Genomic DNA, 18,404 nt, shown 5'->3' with positions numbered 1-18,404 from the left:
CCACCTAGCCAATTGTTGTCAGCAATCATATTTCTGTTAACAATATTGCTAAAATTGTCAATCATCACTGTTTAGACTGTCAGTAATCAGTCTCCTAGTGTCCTTGAATTGCATCTACCTCCTGCCTGCCATCCTTTTGTGCCAGGCCGTTTTTCCAACTATTTACACCAATCCTAATTTATTTGTCACAGTATAGTTACTAATTACAATTAAAAAAAATCTTGATTGTTGATTATCTTAATCCTCAGTTTGCTCGTGCCCTAGAATAGCACTTTTCTACAGCCTTCCAAGCCTGTGTGCCAGGCCTACTTAAAAAATATTTACACCAATCATATTTGTTGTGACAGTATTCTAATAATTAAAAATTAAAATTTTTGGTAATAGTTGCTGTGATTTGAATCCTCAGTTTGCTGGTGCCATTGAATAGTACTTTCCTCCTGCCTTGCAGCCTGCTGTGAGCCAGGCCCACCTAGCCAATTGTCAGCAATCATATTTCTGTTAACAGTATTGCAAAAATTGTCAATCATCACTGTTTAGACTGTCAGTAATCAGTCTCCTAGTGTCCTTGAATTGCATCTACCTCCTGCCTGCCATCCTTTTGTGCCAGGCCGTTTTTCCAACTATTTACACCAATCCTAATTTTTTTGTCACAGTATAGTTACTAATTAAAATTAAAAAAATCTTGATTGTTGATGATCTTAATCTTCAGTTTGCTCGTGCCCTAGAATTGCACTTTTCTACAGCCTTCCAAGCCTGTGTGCCAGGCCTACGTGAAAAATATTTACACCAATCATATTTGTTGTGACAGTATTCTAATAATTAAAAATTAAATTTTTTGGTAATAGTTGCTGTGATTTGAATCCTCAGTTTGCTGGTGCCATTGAATAGTACTTTCCTCCTGCCTTGCAGCCTGCTGTGAGCCAGGCCCACCTAGCCAATTGTCAGCAATCATATTTCTGTTAACAGTATTGCAAAAATTGTCAATCATCACTGTTTAGACTGTCAGTAATCAGTCTCCTAGTGTCCTTGAATTGCATCTACCTCCTGCCTGCCATCCTTTTGTGCCAGGCCGTCTTGCCAACTATTTACACCAATCCTAATTTTTTGTCACAGTATAGTTACTAATTAAAATTAAAAAAATCTTGATTGTTGATGATCTTAATCCTCAGTTTGCTCGTGCCCTAGAATAGCACTTTTCTACAGTCTTCCAAGCCTGTGTGCCAGGCCTACTTAAAAAATATTTACACCAATCATATTTGTTGCGACAGTATTCTAATAATTAAAAATTTAAATTTTTGGTAATAGTTGCTGTGATTTGAATCCTCAGTTTGCTGGTGCCATTGAATAGTACTTTCCTCCTGCCTTGCAGCCTACTGTGAGCCAGGCCCACCTAGCCAATTGTTGTCAGCAATCATATTTCTGTTAACAGTATTGCAAAAATTGTCAATCATCACTGTTTAGACTGTCAGTAATCAGTCTCCCAGTGTCCTTGAATTGCATCTACCTCCTGCCTGCCATCCTTTTGTGCCAGGCTGTCTTGCCAACTATTTACACCAATCCTAATTTTTTGTCACAGTATAGTTACTAATTACAATTAAAAAAATCTTTATTGTTGATGATCTTAATCCTCAGTTTGCTCGTGCCCTAGAATAGCACTTTTCTACAGCCTTCCAAGCCTGTGTGACAGGCCTACTTAAAAAATATTTACACCAATCATATTTGTTGTGACAGTATTCTAATAATTAAAAATTAAAATTTTTGGTAATAGTTGCTGTGATTTGAATCCTCAGTTTGCTGGTGCCATTGAATAGTACTTTCCTCCTGCCTTGCAGCCTGCTGTGAGCCAGGCCCACCTAGCCAATTGTTGTCAGCAATCATATTTCTGTTAACAGTATTGCAAAAATTGTCAATCATCACTGTTTAGACTGTCAGTAATCAGTCTCCTAGTGTCCTTGAATTGCATCTACCTCCTGCCTGCCATCCTTTTGTGCCAGGCCTTTTTTCCAACTATTTACACCAATCCTAATTATTTGTCACAGTATAGTTACTAATTAAAATTAAAAAAATCTTGATTGTTGATGATCTTAATCCTCAGTTTGCTCGTGCCCTAGAATTGCACTTTTCCACAGCCTTCCAAGCCTGTGTGCCAGGCCTACATAAAAAATATTTACACCAATCATATTTGTTGTGACAGTATTCTAATAATTAAAAATTTAAATTTTTGGTAATAGTTGCTGTGATTTGAATCCTCAGTTTGCTGGTGCCATTGAATAGCACTTTCCTCCTGCCTTACAGTCTGCTGTGAGCCAGGCCCACCTAGCCAATTGTTGTCAGCAATCATATTTCTTTTAACAGTATTGCAAAAATTGTCAATCATCACTGTTTTGACTGTCAGTAATCAGTCTCCTAGTGTCCTTGAATTGCATCTACCTCCTGCCTGCCATCCTTTTGTGCCAGGCCGTCTTGCCAACTATTTACACCAATCCTAATTGTTGTCACAGTATAGTTACTAATTAAAATTAAAAATATCTTGATTGTTGATCTTAATACTCATTTTGCTTGTGCCATTGAATTGCACTTTTCTACTGCCTGCCAGCCTGTGTGCCAGGCCCAACTATCCAATTAGTGCCAGCAATCATATTTCTTTTAACAGTATTGCAAAATTTGTCAATCAACACTGTTTTGACTGTCAATCTGCAGTCTACTAGTGCCCTTGAATTGCATTTTTCTACTGCCTGTGTGCCAGTCCCAATTAGTGCCACCACTCATATTTATTGTAACAGTATTGGAATTTTTGTTAATCATAACTGTTTTGACTGTGATTCTTCAGTCTCCTAGTGCCATTGAATTGCAGTTTCCTTTCTCCCAGCGTGTGTGCCAGACAGGCCCATTTGCCAAATAGTGCCAAACAATCATATTTGTATCCACAGTACTTGTAAGTTGTAATATTTTAAAAAATTAACAATTTGTGATTTTTAAAACATCTGTCTTTTTTGTTGTTGTCAGTCTCACAGCGTATACTGTGCCCACTTTCACAGTGCCACCACTCAATTGGTGTAATAGTATTGTTAGTGTCCATTTAAAAAAAAATGACAGGCAGAGGCAGGCCACCCCGCAGGTTCTGTGGTTGTGGTGCTGTGATTCCTTTAGACCCTACAAATATGCACATTGTTCAGACGCCGGGTGCCAGGGGGGACGCAAAAACTTCTGAGGAGGACCTAGTTGAATGGCTAACACAGGAAACGCAATCTTCATCAGCTTCCGCTGCTAGTCCTCCTAACCTTGACGCACCATATAAGTCCAGCTGTGCTTTGGGCAGGTCTCAAGTGACCAGTGCCACTCCGCCGCCTGCGCCACCACCAACACTAGCACCACAGCCACTTCACTTGATATGTCACAGGAGTTATTGACACATCATTTGGAAGAAATGAGTGATGCGCAACCATCATTGACAGAGGATGTAGATAATAGTGATCAGTCTCAGTCAGGCAGCATTACCGACATGGAGGTACGGTGTGATGATGATGATGTTGTACCCGCTGCTGCTTCCTTTCTTGATGTTTCAGATACAAGTGAAGCGGTTGATGATGATGTGTCGGTGGATGTCACGTGGGTGCCTGATAGAAGAGAAGAAGAAGAGGGGGAAAGTTCAGATGGGGAGACAGAGAGGAGGAGGAGGAGGAGACGATTTGGAAGCATGGGGAGGTCATCTCAAGGAGCTAGTGGCACACTCAGACAGCATGCATCGTCACCAGGGGTCAGCCAGAAAGCACACCGACGCCCATCAACGCATGCTGTCGCCACCACCAGAATGCCGTCATCGCAGAGCTCAGCAGTGTGGCATTTTTTTTGTGTGTCTGCCTCTGACAACAGCGATGCCATTTGCAACCTGTGCCAAAAGAAACTGAGTCGTGGGAAGTCCAACAGCCACCTAGGTACAACTACTTTGCGAAGGCACATAGTCTCCCATCACAAAGGCCGATGGGAAGAACACATGAGTAGAATCAGCACACAAAGTGAAAGCTGCCCTCCTCCTCCTCCAGCATCTTCAGCCACGTCAACCAGTGCTGTCCTCCTTGCCCCCTCTCAACCATCCTCCACTCAGTCTCTCTTACGTAGCAGTTCCTGGTCATCTTCCCACAGTCAGGTGTCTGTCAAGGACATGTTTGAGCGTAAGAAGCCAATTTCTCAAAGTCACCCCCTTGCCCGGCGTCTGACAGCTGGCTTGTCTGAACTCTTAGCCCGCCAGCTTTTACCATACAAGCTGGTGGAGTCTGATGCTTTCAAAAAATGTGTATCTATTGGGACACCGCAGTGGAAGGTACCTGGCAGAAATTTCTTTTCACAAAAGGCAATCCCAAACCTGTACTCTGTTGTGAGAAAGGAAGTTATGGCATGTCTGGCACACATCGTTGGGGCAAGGGTCCATATGACCACGGATAGCTGGTCTGCAAAGCATGGTCAGGGCAGGTATATCACCCACACTGCGCATTGGGTAAGCCTGCTGACTTCTGACAAGCATGGAATGCGTGGCTCTGCAGAAGAGTTGGTGACACCGCCACGACTTGCAGAAAGGCCTGCTGCTACCTCCTCTACTCCTCCTACTCCATCCTCTTCCATAACCTCTTCCTCGGCTGAGTCCTCTTCAACTTCTGCGTCTTGCTCCACATCTATGGCACCCCCCCAGCTCCCCAGGTACCATGCTGCATCCCGGGTACGGCAGTGTCACCCGGTCTTGGGGTTGACTTGCCTGAAAGCGGAGAGTCACACCGCACCAGCACTCCTGACCGCCCTGAACGCACAGGTGGATCAGTGGCTGACTCCGCACCAACTGGAGATTGGCAAGGTTGTTTCTGACAATGGAAGTAATTTGGTGGCGGCATTGAAATTGGGCAAGTTGACACATGTGCCGTGCATGGCACATGTGTATAATCTAATTGTACAATGATTTGTCCATAAGTACCCAGGCTTACAGGACGTCCTGAAGCAGTCCAGGAAGGTGTGTGGCCATTTCAGGCGTTCCTACACGGCCATGGCGCACTTGTCTGATATCCAGCATTGAAACAACCTGCCAGTGAGGCGCTTGATTTGCGACAGCCCGACACGGTGGAATTCAACACTCCTAATGTTTGACCGCCTGCTCCAACAAGAAAAAGCTGTTAATGAGTATTTGTATGACCGGGTGCTAGGCCAGCCTCTGGGGAGCTGGGGATATTTTTGCCAAATTACTGGACGCTCATGCGCAATGCCTGTAGGCTCATGCGTCCTTTTGAGGAGGTGACAAACCTTGTCAGTCGCACCGAAGGCACCATCAGCGACATCATACCATTTGTTTTCTTCCTGGAGCGTGCCCTGCGAAGAGTGCTGGATAAGGCAGTAGATGAGCGTGAAGAGGAAGCGGGAGAGTTGTGGTGTCCATCACCCCCACAAACAGCCGAATCAGCATTGCTTGCTGGACCTGCGGCAACGCAGGAAGAGGATTGTGAGGAAGAGGAGTCAGAGGAGGAATGTGGCTTTGGGGAGGATGAGGAGGAGGAAGACCGAGCACAACAGTCATCCCAGGGTGCTCATTGTTGTCACCTCTCTGGTACCCGTGGTGTTGTACGTGGCTGGGGGGAAGAAGATACCATCAGTGAGATCAGTGAGGAGGAGGAACGCGACATGATTAGCTCAGCATCCAACCTTGTTCAAATGGGTTCTTTCATGCTGTCGTGCCTGTTGAGGGAATCGTGTATAAAAAAGCTGAAGAAGAACAACCTGTACTGGGCGTCCACGCTCCTCGGTATAAGCATAAAGTGCCTGAAATGTTACCAAATTCGGAAAGGATGGAGCATTTTCATAATAAATTAAAATCTATGCTTTACACAGCGTATAAGGGTGATGTCACAGCACCACGGGAATGTAACAGGGGAAGAGATGAAATGAATCCTCCTCCTCCCACGACCACGGTGGCAAGGACCGGGCGCTTTCCTGACATCTTGTTGATGGAGGACATGCGTACCTTTTTAACTCCCATGCACCATCAGAGCCTTTCGGGATCCAGCCTTAGAGAAAGACTCAACCGACAGGTAGCAGACTACCTAGCTATAACTGCGGATCTCGACACTCTCAGGAGCGATGGACCCCTTGACTACTGGGTGTGCAGGCTGGACTTGTGGCCTGAGCTATCCCAATTTGCAATGGAACTTCTGGCCTGCCCCGCTTCAAGTGTCCTGTCCGAAAGGACTTTTAGTGCAGCAGGAGGTTTTGTCACTGAGAAGAGAAGTCGCCTAGGTCAAAAAAGCCTTGACTATCTCACTTTTATAAAAATGAATGAGGGCTGGATCCCGAAGGGACTGACATTGGGCGATACATTTGAATAAAAAACTACTGATGATGATATGATCTGGCTTGGGCTACAACTGGTACACAGGCTGGCCTTTTTTTTTTTGTTATAAAGATGGAGGACTTGCTTTATAAATGTTTTACAAACATCGATTTTTCTGGCCGCTGCTACAGCAGTTGCTACAACAATACCCCAGTTTTTCAGTCATTTGTACATTCCTAATTTTTCTGGCCTCTGCTGCAGCTCTGTGGGTACAAAACTCAAATAAAAAAAATAAGGCACATAACACTAGTGATTAAACTGTTACGAATTGTACAACTTAACACACCACTCATATCCGGTGGACCATTCAATTGAACGCAAAATGCCACAAATTTGAAAGAGTAGGACCGACCAAGCATATTTATCCGTCTCTTGGTTGCTCTAAATTATCTCCGTGTTCCATCTATGACATACCTGTACTCTATTGTGCAAAAGGGTGGCATATGTTGTGTTTCATGCTGTTGTGCCTGTTGCGGGTCGTGGCCCATGATATAAAAAGGCTGAAGGAGAACGACCTGTAGTAATGGGTGCCCCATCCAGTTTTTAGAAAAATGTTCCTGGTTCCTCTCAATTATCTTTGGGTTTCTAAAATGGATGCCATACCTGTACTCGCTTGTGCAAAAGGATGGCATATGTGGTGGTGTTTCCTGCAGTTGTTTCTGTTGAGGGTGCTGGACCCTCTTATAAAAAAGCTGAAGGAGAACGACCTGGAGTGGGAGTCCAAGCATGGTTTTTGGGGCTATTTCACTTTTACAAACAATTATCTGTGGGTTTCACAAATCAATGCCGTACCAGTACTCTATTGTTCCAAAGTATGCCATATGTTCTCTTTCCTGCTGGTATTTTGTTTGAGGGTCCTGGACACTCTTATAAAAAGGCCTAAGGTGAAAGAGGTGTACTGGGTGTCCACTCATTTTTCTTTTCTATTTAACAATTATCTCTGGTTTTGTAAAATCAATGCCGTACCTGTACTCTATTGTTCAAAAGGATGCCATACATCCTCTTTCCTGCTGGTGTTTTTTTTGAGTGTCCAGGACCCTCTTATAAAAAGGCCTAAGGAGAAAGAGGTGTACTGGTTGGCCACACATTTTTATTATTCTATTTAACAATTGACCAAAATGATCTCTGGGTTTTTTTAAAATCAATGCCGTACCTGTACTCTATTGTTCAAAAGGATGCCATACGTCCTCTTTCCTGCTGGTGTTTTTTTTTGAGGGTCCAGGACCCTCTTATAAAAAGGCCTAAGGAGAAAGAGGTGTACTGGTTGGCCACTCATTTTTATTTTTCTATTTAGCAATTGACCAAAATGATCTCTGGGTTTGTAAAATCAATGCTGTACCTGTACTCTATTGTTCAAAAGGATGCCATACGTCCTCTTTCCTGCTGGTGTTTTTTTTTGATGGTCCAGGACCCTCTTATAAAAAGGCCTAAGGAGAAATAGGTGTACTGGTTGGCCACTCATTTTTATTTTTCTATTTAAAAATTGACCAAAATGATCTCTGGGTTTGTAAAATCAATGCTGTACCTGTATTCTATTGTTCAAAAGGATGCCATACGTCCTCTTTCCTGCTGGTGTTTTTTTTTGAGGGTCCAGGACCCTCTTATAAAATGGCCTAAGGAGAAAGATGTGTACTGGTTGGACACTCATTTTTATTTTTCTATTTAACAATTGACTAAAATGATCTCTGGGTTTGTAAAATCAATGCTGTACCTGTACTCTATTGTTCAAAAGGATGCCATACGTCCTCTTTCGTGCTGGTGTTTTTTTTGAGGGTCCAGGACCCTCTTATAAAAAGGCCTAAGGAGAAAGAGGTGTACTGGGTGTCCATCGAATCATTTTTTTGATTCAAATTTCCATTTGCAAAAAATTATCTATGGGTTTCTAAAATAAATGCCTTTCCTGTACTCTATTGTTCAAAAGTATGCCATATGTCCTCTTTCCTGCTGGTGTTTTTTTGAGGGTCCAGGACCTTCTTATAAAAATGCCTAAGGAGAAAGAGGTGTACTGGGTGTCCATCGAATCATTTTTTTTATTCAAATTTCCATTTGAAAAAAAATATCTATGGGTTTCTAAAATCAATGCCTTTCCTGTACTCTATTGTTCAAAAGTATGCCATATGTCCTCTTTCCTGTTGGTGTTTTGTTTGAGGATCCTGGACCCTCTTATAAAAAGGCCTAAGGAGAAAGAATTGTACTGGGTGTCCATCCAATCATTTTTTTTAATTAAAATTCACGGTTGCAACAAATTATCCCCGGGTTTCTAAAATCAATGCCTTTCCTATAATCTTTTTTTCACAAAGGATGCCATATGTCCTCTTTCCTACTGCTGGTTTTGTTGAGTGTACTGGAGCCTCTGCTAAAAAGGCCTAAGGATAAAGAAGTGTAATGGGTGTCTATTCAATGTTTTTTTAGATTTCCCGGTTGTAACAATTTTTTCTGTCTTTCTAAAATCAATGCCTTTCCTGTAATCTATTTTTCAAAAGGATGCCATATGTCCTCTTTCATGCTGTTCTTTCTGTTGAGGCTCCGGGACACTCTTATAAAAAGGACTAAGGATAAAGAAGTGTACTGGGTGTCCAATCAATGTTTTTTTTCTATTTCCCAGGTCATATAACTGATCTCTGTGTTTCTAAAATCAATGCCTTTCCTGTAATCTAATTTTCAAAAGTATGCCATATGTCCTCTTTCCTGCTGGTGTTTTTTTTTGAGGGTCCAGGACCCTCTTCTAAAAAGGCCTAAGGAGAAAGAGGTGTACTGAGTGTCCATCGAATCATTTTTTTTATTCAAATTTCCATTTGCAAAAAATTATCTATGAATTTCTAAAATCAATGCCTTTCCTGTACTCTTACTCTATTGTTCAAAAGTATGCCATATGTCCCCTTTCCTGCTGGTGTTTTGTTTGAGGGTCATGGACCTTCTTATAAAAAGGCCTAGGGAGAAAGAATTGTACTGGGTGTCCATCCAATCATTTTTTTTATTCAAATTCACGGTTGCAACAAATTATCCCCGGGTTTCTAAAATCAATGCCTTTCCTATAATCTTTTTTTCACAAAGGATGCCATATGTCCTCTTTCCTACTGCTGGTTTTGTTGAGTGTCCTGGAGCCTCTGCTAAAAAGGCCTAAGGATAAAGAAGTGTAATGGGTGTCTATTCAATGTTTTTTTAGATTTCCCGTTTGTAACAAATTTTTTCTGTCTTTCTAAAATCAATGCCTTTCCTGTAATCTATTTTTCAAAAGGATGCCATATGTCCTCTTTCATGCTGTTGTTTCTATTGAGGCTCCAGGAAACTCTTATAAAAAGGCCTAAGGATAAAGAAGTGTACTAGGTGTATAATCTATGTTTTTTTAGATTTCACGGTTGCAACTAATGATCTCTGTGTTTCTAAAATCAATGCCTTTCCTGTAATCAAATTTTCTAAAGGATGCCATATGTCCTCTTTCATGCTGTTGGTTTTGTGGAGGGTCCTGGAGCCTCTGCTAAAAAGGCCTAAGGATAAATAAGTGTACTTGGTGTATAATCGAAGTTTTTTGCGATTTCACGGTTGCAACTAATGATCTCTGTGTTTCTAAAATCAATGCCTTTCCAGAAATCGATTTTTGTAAAGGATGCCATATGTCCTCTTTACTGCTGCTGGTTTTGTTGAGGGTCCTGGAGCCTCTGCTACTAAGGCCTAAGGATAAATAAGTGTCCTGGGTGTCTAATCCATTTTTTTTTAGATTTCCCGGTTGCAACAAATTATCTCTGGGTTTCTAAAATCAATGCCTTTCCTGTAATCTATTAGTCACAAGGATGCCATATGTCCTCTTTCATGCTGTTGTTTCTGTTGAGGCTCCGGGAGACTCTTCTAAAAAGGCCTAAGGATAAAGAAGTGTACTGGGAGTATAATCTATGTTTTTTTAGATTTCACGGTTGCAACTAATGATCTCTGTGTTTCTAAAATCAATGCCTTTCCTGTAATCTAATTTTCTAAAGGATGCCATATGTCCTCTTTCATGCTGCTGGTTTTGTGGAGGGTCCTGGAGCCTCTGCGAAAAAGGCCTAAGGATAAATAAGTGTACTTGGTGTATATTCCAAGTTTTTTGCGATTTCACGGTTGCAACTAATGATCTCTGTGTTTCTAAAATCAATGCCTTTCCAGAAATCGATTTTTGTAAAGGATGCCATATGTCCTCTTTACTGCTGCTGGTTTTGTTAAGGGTCCTGGAGCCTCTGCTACTAAGGCCTAAGGATAAATAAGTGTCCTGGGTGTCTAATCCATTTTTTTTTAGATTTCCCGGTTGCAACAAATTATCTCTGGGTTTCTAAAATCAATGCCTTTCCTGTAATCTATTAGTCACAAGGATGCCATATGTCCTCTTTCATGCTGTTGTTTCTGTTGAGGCTACGGGAGACTCTTCTAAAAAAGCCTAAGGATAAAGAAGTGTACTGGGTGTATAATCTATGTTTTTTTAGATTTCACGGTTGCAACTAATGATCTCTGTGTTTCTAAAATCAATGCCTTTCCTGTAATCTAAATTTCTAAAGGATGCCATATGTCCTCTTTCATGCTGCTGGTTTTGTGGAGGGTCCTGGAGCCTCTGCGAAAAAGGCCTAAGGATAAATAAGTGTACTTGGTGTATAATCAAAGTTTTTTGAGATTTCTCGGTTGCAACTAATGATCTCTGTGTTTCTAAAATCAATGCCTTTCCAGAAATCGATTTTTGTAAAGGATGCCATATGTCCTCTTTACTGCTGCTGGTTTTGTTGAGGGTCCTGGAGCCTCTGCTACTAAGGCCTAAGGATAAATAAGTGTCCTGGGTGTCTAATCCATTTTTTTTTAGATTTCCCGGTTGCAACAAATTATCTCTGGGTTTCTAAAATCAATGCCTTTCCTGTAATCTATTAGTCACAAGGATGCCATATGTCCTCTTTCATGCTGTTGTTTCTGTTGAGGCTACGGGAGACTCTTCTAAAAAGGCCTAAGGATAAAGAAGTGTACTGGGTGTATAATCTATGTTTTTTTATATTTCACGTTTGCAAAAAATTATCCACGGGTTTCTAAAATCAATGCCTTTCCAGTAATCTATTATTCACAACGATGCCATATGTACTTTTTGATGCTGTTGTTTCTGTTGAGGCTCCGGGAGCCTCTTATTAAAAAGGCCTAATGAAAAATAAGTGTACTGGGTGTCTAATCAATGTTTTTTTCTATTTACCGGTTGCAACTAATGATTTCTGTGTTTCTGAAATCAATGCCTTTTCTATAATAATTTTTTCAAAAGGATGCCATATGTCCTCTTTCCTGCTGCTGCTTTTGTCGAGGGTCCTGGAGCCTCTGCTGAGCATAATAATAAAAAAAAAATTTATTTAACTTGACTTAATAACTGAAGCATGACTTCAGGAGTCAGGTGTGGTCGTAGGTAGTGGTTGTTGTTAGCAGATTATTTTTATTGCAAATTGCAATTGCCACAGCGTGCATAAAATGTGCATCACTAGTCCAAATTTTAATTTTTTTTTTTCATTCAGGATTAGTTTGGGGTCCGGCGCAATATTGGAAACGCAAAAAACAGTTCTCCATACTCGTTGATATAAGGGGTGACTACTAGTGCTTTTACCAGGCTCCTCTTGGATAGCCCCAGAAAGTGTGACTATGAATCCCAAAAAGAAAATTAAATTAAGGTATAGGCTCCGCCCACCCAAATCTTACCTTTTTAATGCCAATTGATATTGCCACAGCTGGAACAACAGTAACTAACATGTGCGTCAACACAGTCTCCGAAGCTATTGTCGGATGTATACAAAAACAACAATAAAGAATTCCTTTCGGGGCGCAAAGAGATGGCTACCGGAACACTCCAGGAACTTCACAAGAGTGGCTGTCTTGTGTTTCTGGTGATGTTGTAGACATCTGGGTAGTGTACAGGGAGGGCAAAAATCCTCTCCATCTCTGTGCACCACAGTACAGGACGTCCTTGTCATCCATAAGCACATGAAATTGCTGGCATTTTCGTTGCTTCAAGAAGTTCAGTTTTTGTGGTGATAGTACAGACTTAAATAAACTTTGGTTTCCTACCACACTCAAGACAATCTTGTATTTCAAGCTTCGGACTTGCTGTGGGAAACAGTGGCCTGTCCATAGCAGGAAGATGATTTAGACAGAAGTAACGGGCTCTGATTGCAGGTGACACATGTTTATCGTCAATCATCAAAGGGGTTGCGTGCAGAATATGGCTGATGGCCCCTTATTCACATGTTTGTCCAGAGCAACCACATTTGCAAACAGCCAGAAGAGAGGTCTGTTCTCACCAGCCTTAAGTTGAGCTTCAATTACCAAATGCTGATATAAAAATAGACAAACAGTGCCTTAAAAAACACATTTGCTATATGGATTCACCAGAGCAAGGTCATTAAAAGTATTTTCCACAATAACAAAATTAAAATGACACAACTCCGCAATCTTCCCCTTCACATTATTATTGTCACACTCCATTGTACTCCTATGCCCACCTCCCTGCTCTTGTTTTTGTTGAGGGTCCTGGAGCCTCTGCTAAAAAGGCCTATGGATAAATAAGTGTACTGGGTGTCTAATCAATGTTTTTTTCTATTTCACGGGTCATATAAATGATCTGTGGGATTCTAAAATCAATGCCTTTCCTGTAATCTATTATTCAAAAGGATGACATATGTCCTCTTTCATGCTGTTGTTTCTGTTGAGGCTCCGGGACCCTCGTATTAAAAAGGACTAAGGATAAAGAAGTGTACTGGGTGTCCAATCATTTTTTTTTCTATTTCCCGGGTCATATAAATGATCTCTGTGTTTCTAAAATCAATGCCTTTCCTGTAATCTAATTTACAAAAGTATGCCATATGTCCTCTTTCCTGCTGCTGGTTTTGTTGAGGGTCCTGGAGCCTCTGCTTAAAAGGCCTAAGGATAAAGAAGTGTACTGGGTGTCTAATCTATGTTTTTTTAGATTTCACGTTTGCAAAAAATTATCCACGGGTTTCTAAAATCAATGCCTTTCCTGTAATCTATTATTCACAAGGATGCCATATGTACTTTTTGATGCTGTGGTTTCTGTTGAGGCTCCGGGAGCCTCTTAATCTTATTAAAAAGGCCTAAGAAAAAATAAGTGTACTGGGTGTCTAATCAATGTTTTTTTCTATTTACCGGTTGCAACTAATGATCTCTGTGTTTCTGAAATCAATTCCTTTCCTATAATCATTTTTTCAAAAGGATGCCATATGTCCTCTTTCCTGCTGCTGGTTTTGTCGAGGGTCCTGGAGCCTCTGCTGAGCATAATAAAATTTTTTTTTATTATTTAACTTGACTTAATAACTGAAGCATGACTTCAGGAGTCAGGTGTGGTCGTAGGTAGTGGTTGTTGTTAGCAGATTATTTTTATTGCAAATTGCAATTGCCACAGCGTGCATAAAATGTGCGTCACTAGTCCAAATTTTAAGTTTTTTTTTTCATTCAGGATTAGTTTGGGGTCCGACGCAATATTGGAAACGCAAAAAACAGTTCTCCATACCCGTTGATATAAGGGGTGACTACTAGTGCTTTTACCAGGCTCCTCTTGGATAGCCCCAGAAAGTGTGACTATTAATCCCAAAAAGAAAATTAAATTAAGGTTGAAAACTAACTCCAAAGTAACTTGTAAGACCTGGAGCTCCTCAAACACACGTCCTACCGCAACAGCTATAGGCTCCGCCACCCACAAATCTTAACTTTTTCATGCCAATTGATATTGCCACAGCTGGAACAACAGTAAATAACATGTGCGTCACCACAGTCTCTGAAGCTGTTGTCGGATGTATACAAAAACACTGATAAAGTATTCCTTTAGGAGCGCAAAGAGATGGCTACCGGATCACTCCAGGAACTTCACAAGAGTGGCTGTATTGTGTTTCTGGTGATGTTTGAGACATCTGGGTAGTGTACAGGGAGGGCAAAAATCGTCTCCATCTCTGTGCACCACAGGACAGGACGTCCTTGTCATCCATAAGCACATGAAATTACTGGCATTTTCGTTGCTTCAAGAAGTTCATTTTTTGTGGTGATAGATAGTACAGAATTAAATACACTTTGGTTTCCTACCATACTCAAGACAATCTTGTATTTCAAACTTCGTACTTGCTGTGGGAAACAGTGGCCTGTCCATACCAGGAAGATGATTTAGACAGAAGTAACGAGCTCTGCTTGCAGGTGACACATGTTTATCGTCAATCATCAAAGGGGTTGCATGCAGAATATGGCTGATGGCCCCTTATTCACATGTTTGTCCAGAGCCACAACATTTGCAAACAGCGAGAAGAAAGGTCGGTTCTCACCAGCCTTAAGTTGAGCTTCATTTACCAAATGCTGATATTCAAAAAAATAGACAAACAGTGCCTTAAATAACACATTTGCGATATGGATTCACCAGAGCAAGGTCATTGCAAGTACTAAGTTCCCACGATAACAAAATTAAAATGCCACAACTACGCAATCTTCATCTTCAGATTATTATTGTCACACTCCATTGTACTCCTATGCCCAGCTCCCTGCTCTTGTTTTTGTTGAGGGTCCTGGAGCCTCTGCTGAAAAGGCCTATGGATAATAAAGTGTACTGGGTGTCTGTTCAATGTTTTTTTTTATTTCCCGGTTGCAAGTAATTATCTCAGGCCTAGATTTGGAGTTTGGCGGTAGCCGTGAAAACCAGCGTTAGAGGCTCCTAGAGTTAGAGTCAGTTAGTTAAGGGTCTAACGCTCACTTTTCAGCCGCGACTTTTCCATACCGCAGATCCCCTTACGTCAATTGTGTATCCTATCTTTTCAATGGGATCTTTCTAACTCCGGTATTTAGAGTCGTGGCTGAAGTGAGCGTTAGAAATCTAACTACAAGGGGGGGCGGAGCCAACTGTGTAGCCAGACGGTCGCACTTTTCTACAGCTCTATCCATATGATATATAATTAATACAATTAGCGATTGTCTGTGCTCAAATATTCAACTATCTTATAACCAATGAAGTTCTGAAGCCTTGGCTGTTCTTAATAACTTTGCTGAATGGGAGCATTACTACAACTATAGGTCCCTAAAACCCTGATGCATGCGACACTGAACACCCTATTTGCAGCAGCCATCTTGTGGCCCACTTAGCACCTCCAGTTGTGAGTAACATCTGTCTACAAAGTATAAACCATTACTTTGGAATCCCCAAGCCGAGGAGTTACTAATCTACCTAAGAATGGAGGAAGCGGATTGCATTATGGTGCAAATACATATTTTCCTGAAGAGGTGCAGTGCTCTATCCAGGCGCCAGTTTTCAACGGAGCCTCAGCAGGCAACGATAAAGACCATAACCCACACTGCTCAACCTTTCTACTCTGATGATACAGAGGTCCACTGTGACCACAAGACAGCCAGAGGGTTGGGGACTACTCCTGGTACTTTAGGAGCTATAACTCAAGTCAGTATGACCGCACCTAGAGCGCTTGGTTCAGCCTTGCTATACGGCCGCACAAGCAGAACCCTTGAATTTCAGGGCGCACATTTGCTCACCTTGACATCGGGCCCGCATGCTCTTCATTGTGCCTCAGAGCCTCTCTTACAACCTTCGGCGCAAGATCGCGCAGACTGGAACGGACATTCCCGTCTACTACTAGAACTTTTCTTACCTACGGATTGCCTTACCCAGTATAGCCCAAGTGCTACAACTCAGAGCTTTAGCGCGGTGACCCGGAGACTTTCTTCAGCTTTCCGGTCCGGTGTGGGGTAAGGAAATCCCCATCTTGGCACATCTCATCATAGTAACCTCTCTGTTCTGGAAAAAGACTGGACTCTCTATCAGTAATTCTATCATCCCATCACTGGACTGCAACTGATCTATACGGCTGATGGTAGCAGGGTTTCTCGGGAGAGGTTTTTTTTTTTATTTCCCTAACACCTTTTCATATGTAAGGCATACATTTGTTTATTTTGCACCCAGGCCGATTGCTTTAAACAGATATATAAAGGAAGCGGCAGTGTAAACTGGTAAAAGAGAGACACATGCATCTACAATGCGGAGCTGCCTAGCCCTCTAGGGGGATTTATCCTTGTACTTTTATCTCTTCTGATCTAGGTTTCAGCGTCTATGTAATAGCAAGGGACATTGCAATCAAGCACAAGCTGGGACTGCTTAATTCATATTGTTATTAACAGTTTATTTAATAAGTTGACATAAGTTAACAAACAGGCTGCATATAATAATAGGTCATATTAAAACAATTGATAGCTTTATGGCATCACAGCTCAAGGGGTTAAGGGTGTGCCTACCCTTTTACAGATCAGTAGACTATGTTTGTGAACCACACTTTAGTACGTGTATGCTATATTTTTCAAAGTGTGGTCCCACAGACCCCATATGTTACAACTGGGTTAACTTTTTTCCTTGCTCATAAGTTCCCAGGTTAACTGTGTTTGTTTATGCAATTAGTTTAAAGTTTGCCAGTTTAAATATCCCTGGTTTTATGAGATTATACGTATTATGTCCTGTTCTCTCCACCACACACATTATTGTTTTTTTCTGACTTGCTGAATTGAGCAATTGCTACTCACCCATATTCTTTGTTAATAGCCTGCCTGATTCACTTTCTAATGTATGACAACAGTTTATATGTATTATGTCCTGTTCTCTCCACCATACACTTTATTGTTTCTTACTGACTTGTTAGACTGAGCAACTGTTATTTGTATTTTTGGCACTCCCCTAGTAGACAGCTTTCTGATAGCCTTGATATCTCTCTATATTGTTTATTTGGCGAACACCCATATGCGCTACACATTGGTGCCATTATAGATATATGGGCTTAATAGGGCATCATTGCTTTTTTATGAAACTCTCCTTGATTAATAATTGTTCTGTTTTGTTTCTCTGTCTGTTGCACTCTATATTAACTTATCTCCTACGCATTTACTCACTTTTGTTCATTGCTTGCACCCTGACATTTCGAACTCTTTATTGAAATGCAATTTCTTTACACTATTCAATGGAGATCGCAAAGCTCTCTAATAGTGTAAAGATATATATATACATAGATATTGGTAAAACTACTAGCAGCTTAATACTTAACACGCAAGCCTAATCCTGACTTCTGACATAATTCTAGGACTGAGATACACTTTAATAGTGGAGCCACCTCTCGGCCACACTCTTTATGTGGAATGTGCACTGCCAGTCGCACATGTTTATTGTCGAGCAAACTACATGCCTACTGCCTATAAATAGTACTTGAGTGGGTTTGAGGTGACTTCCCGGGTATTGCCGCTGGGCATTGGGCCCATGTCCCGTGGCAATCTTATTTTCTGTTCTGGCATTTACGTACCCAAGCCTTAGATTTAATGTCCTAGAATATCTATTCAGATTTAAGAATTTGCCAGGCTTAGACACTTATAATGAGGCTGGTCCTCGTTATGGCTACTGCTTAGATAACCAGCATTTAAAAGTATGTATATCATGTTTTCACATCTTATTTAATCTACCACCTCCCCCCCCCCCCACCCCCTCACTTAATAATACACCTCCTAATTCAGGAGACTTAACTATACAGCTTTTCTTGCCTATGTCGTAATATACTTAGTCCTATTTACATATTCCATTACCATACCAGCTATACTAGCTGTACCACGCTATTTCTACCATTTGTTTAGTTTCCTTTAAACATAACATACCCACATTCTCAATCGCAATAACTACCTATACCATATATCCCATTAGACGCAAATACCTACATACTTTTCTTTAACCCTACCTAATTCATTTTTCACTACCATTTATTGTACTATTTGTTAAATTATTCTAATCCCATAAATCCTAAAATGATTACTCAATATGTTACCCTTAGTTCAGGTAAAATAGAAAAAGAGGTTCCATAGGTTTATTTCTTTTGAGACTTCTGTCTTCTCCCTATATATTAACTATCACATTGAAATGTAACATTTATGTTTGTTTTACTGACATGTCTTACATAAGTTGTAATGTTTTTGCACAACCTCAATAAAATCTTTAAAAAAAAAAAAAAATATAACATGAATG

The sequence above is a fragment of the Bombina bombina genome, chromosome 3 (genome assembly GCF_027579735.1).
Source record: "Bombina bombina isolate aBomBom1 chromosome 3, aBomBom1.pri, whole genome shotgun sequence".
In the NCBI taxonomy this organism is placed as follows: domain Eukaryota; kingdom Metazoa; phylum Chordata; class Amphibia; order Anura; family Bombinatoridae; genus Bombina; species Bombina bombina.
This window is presented reverse-complemented; position numbering follows the sequence as displayed.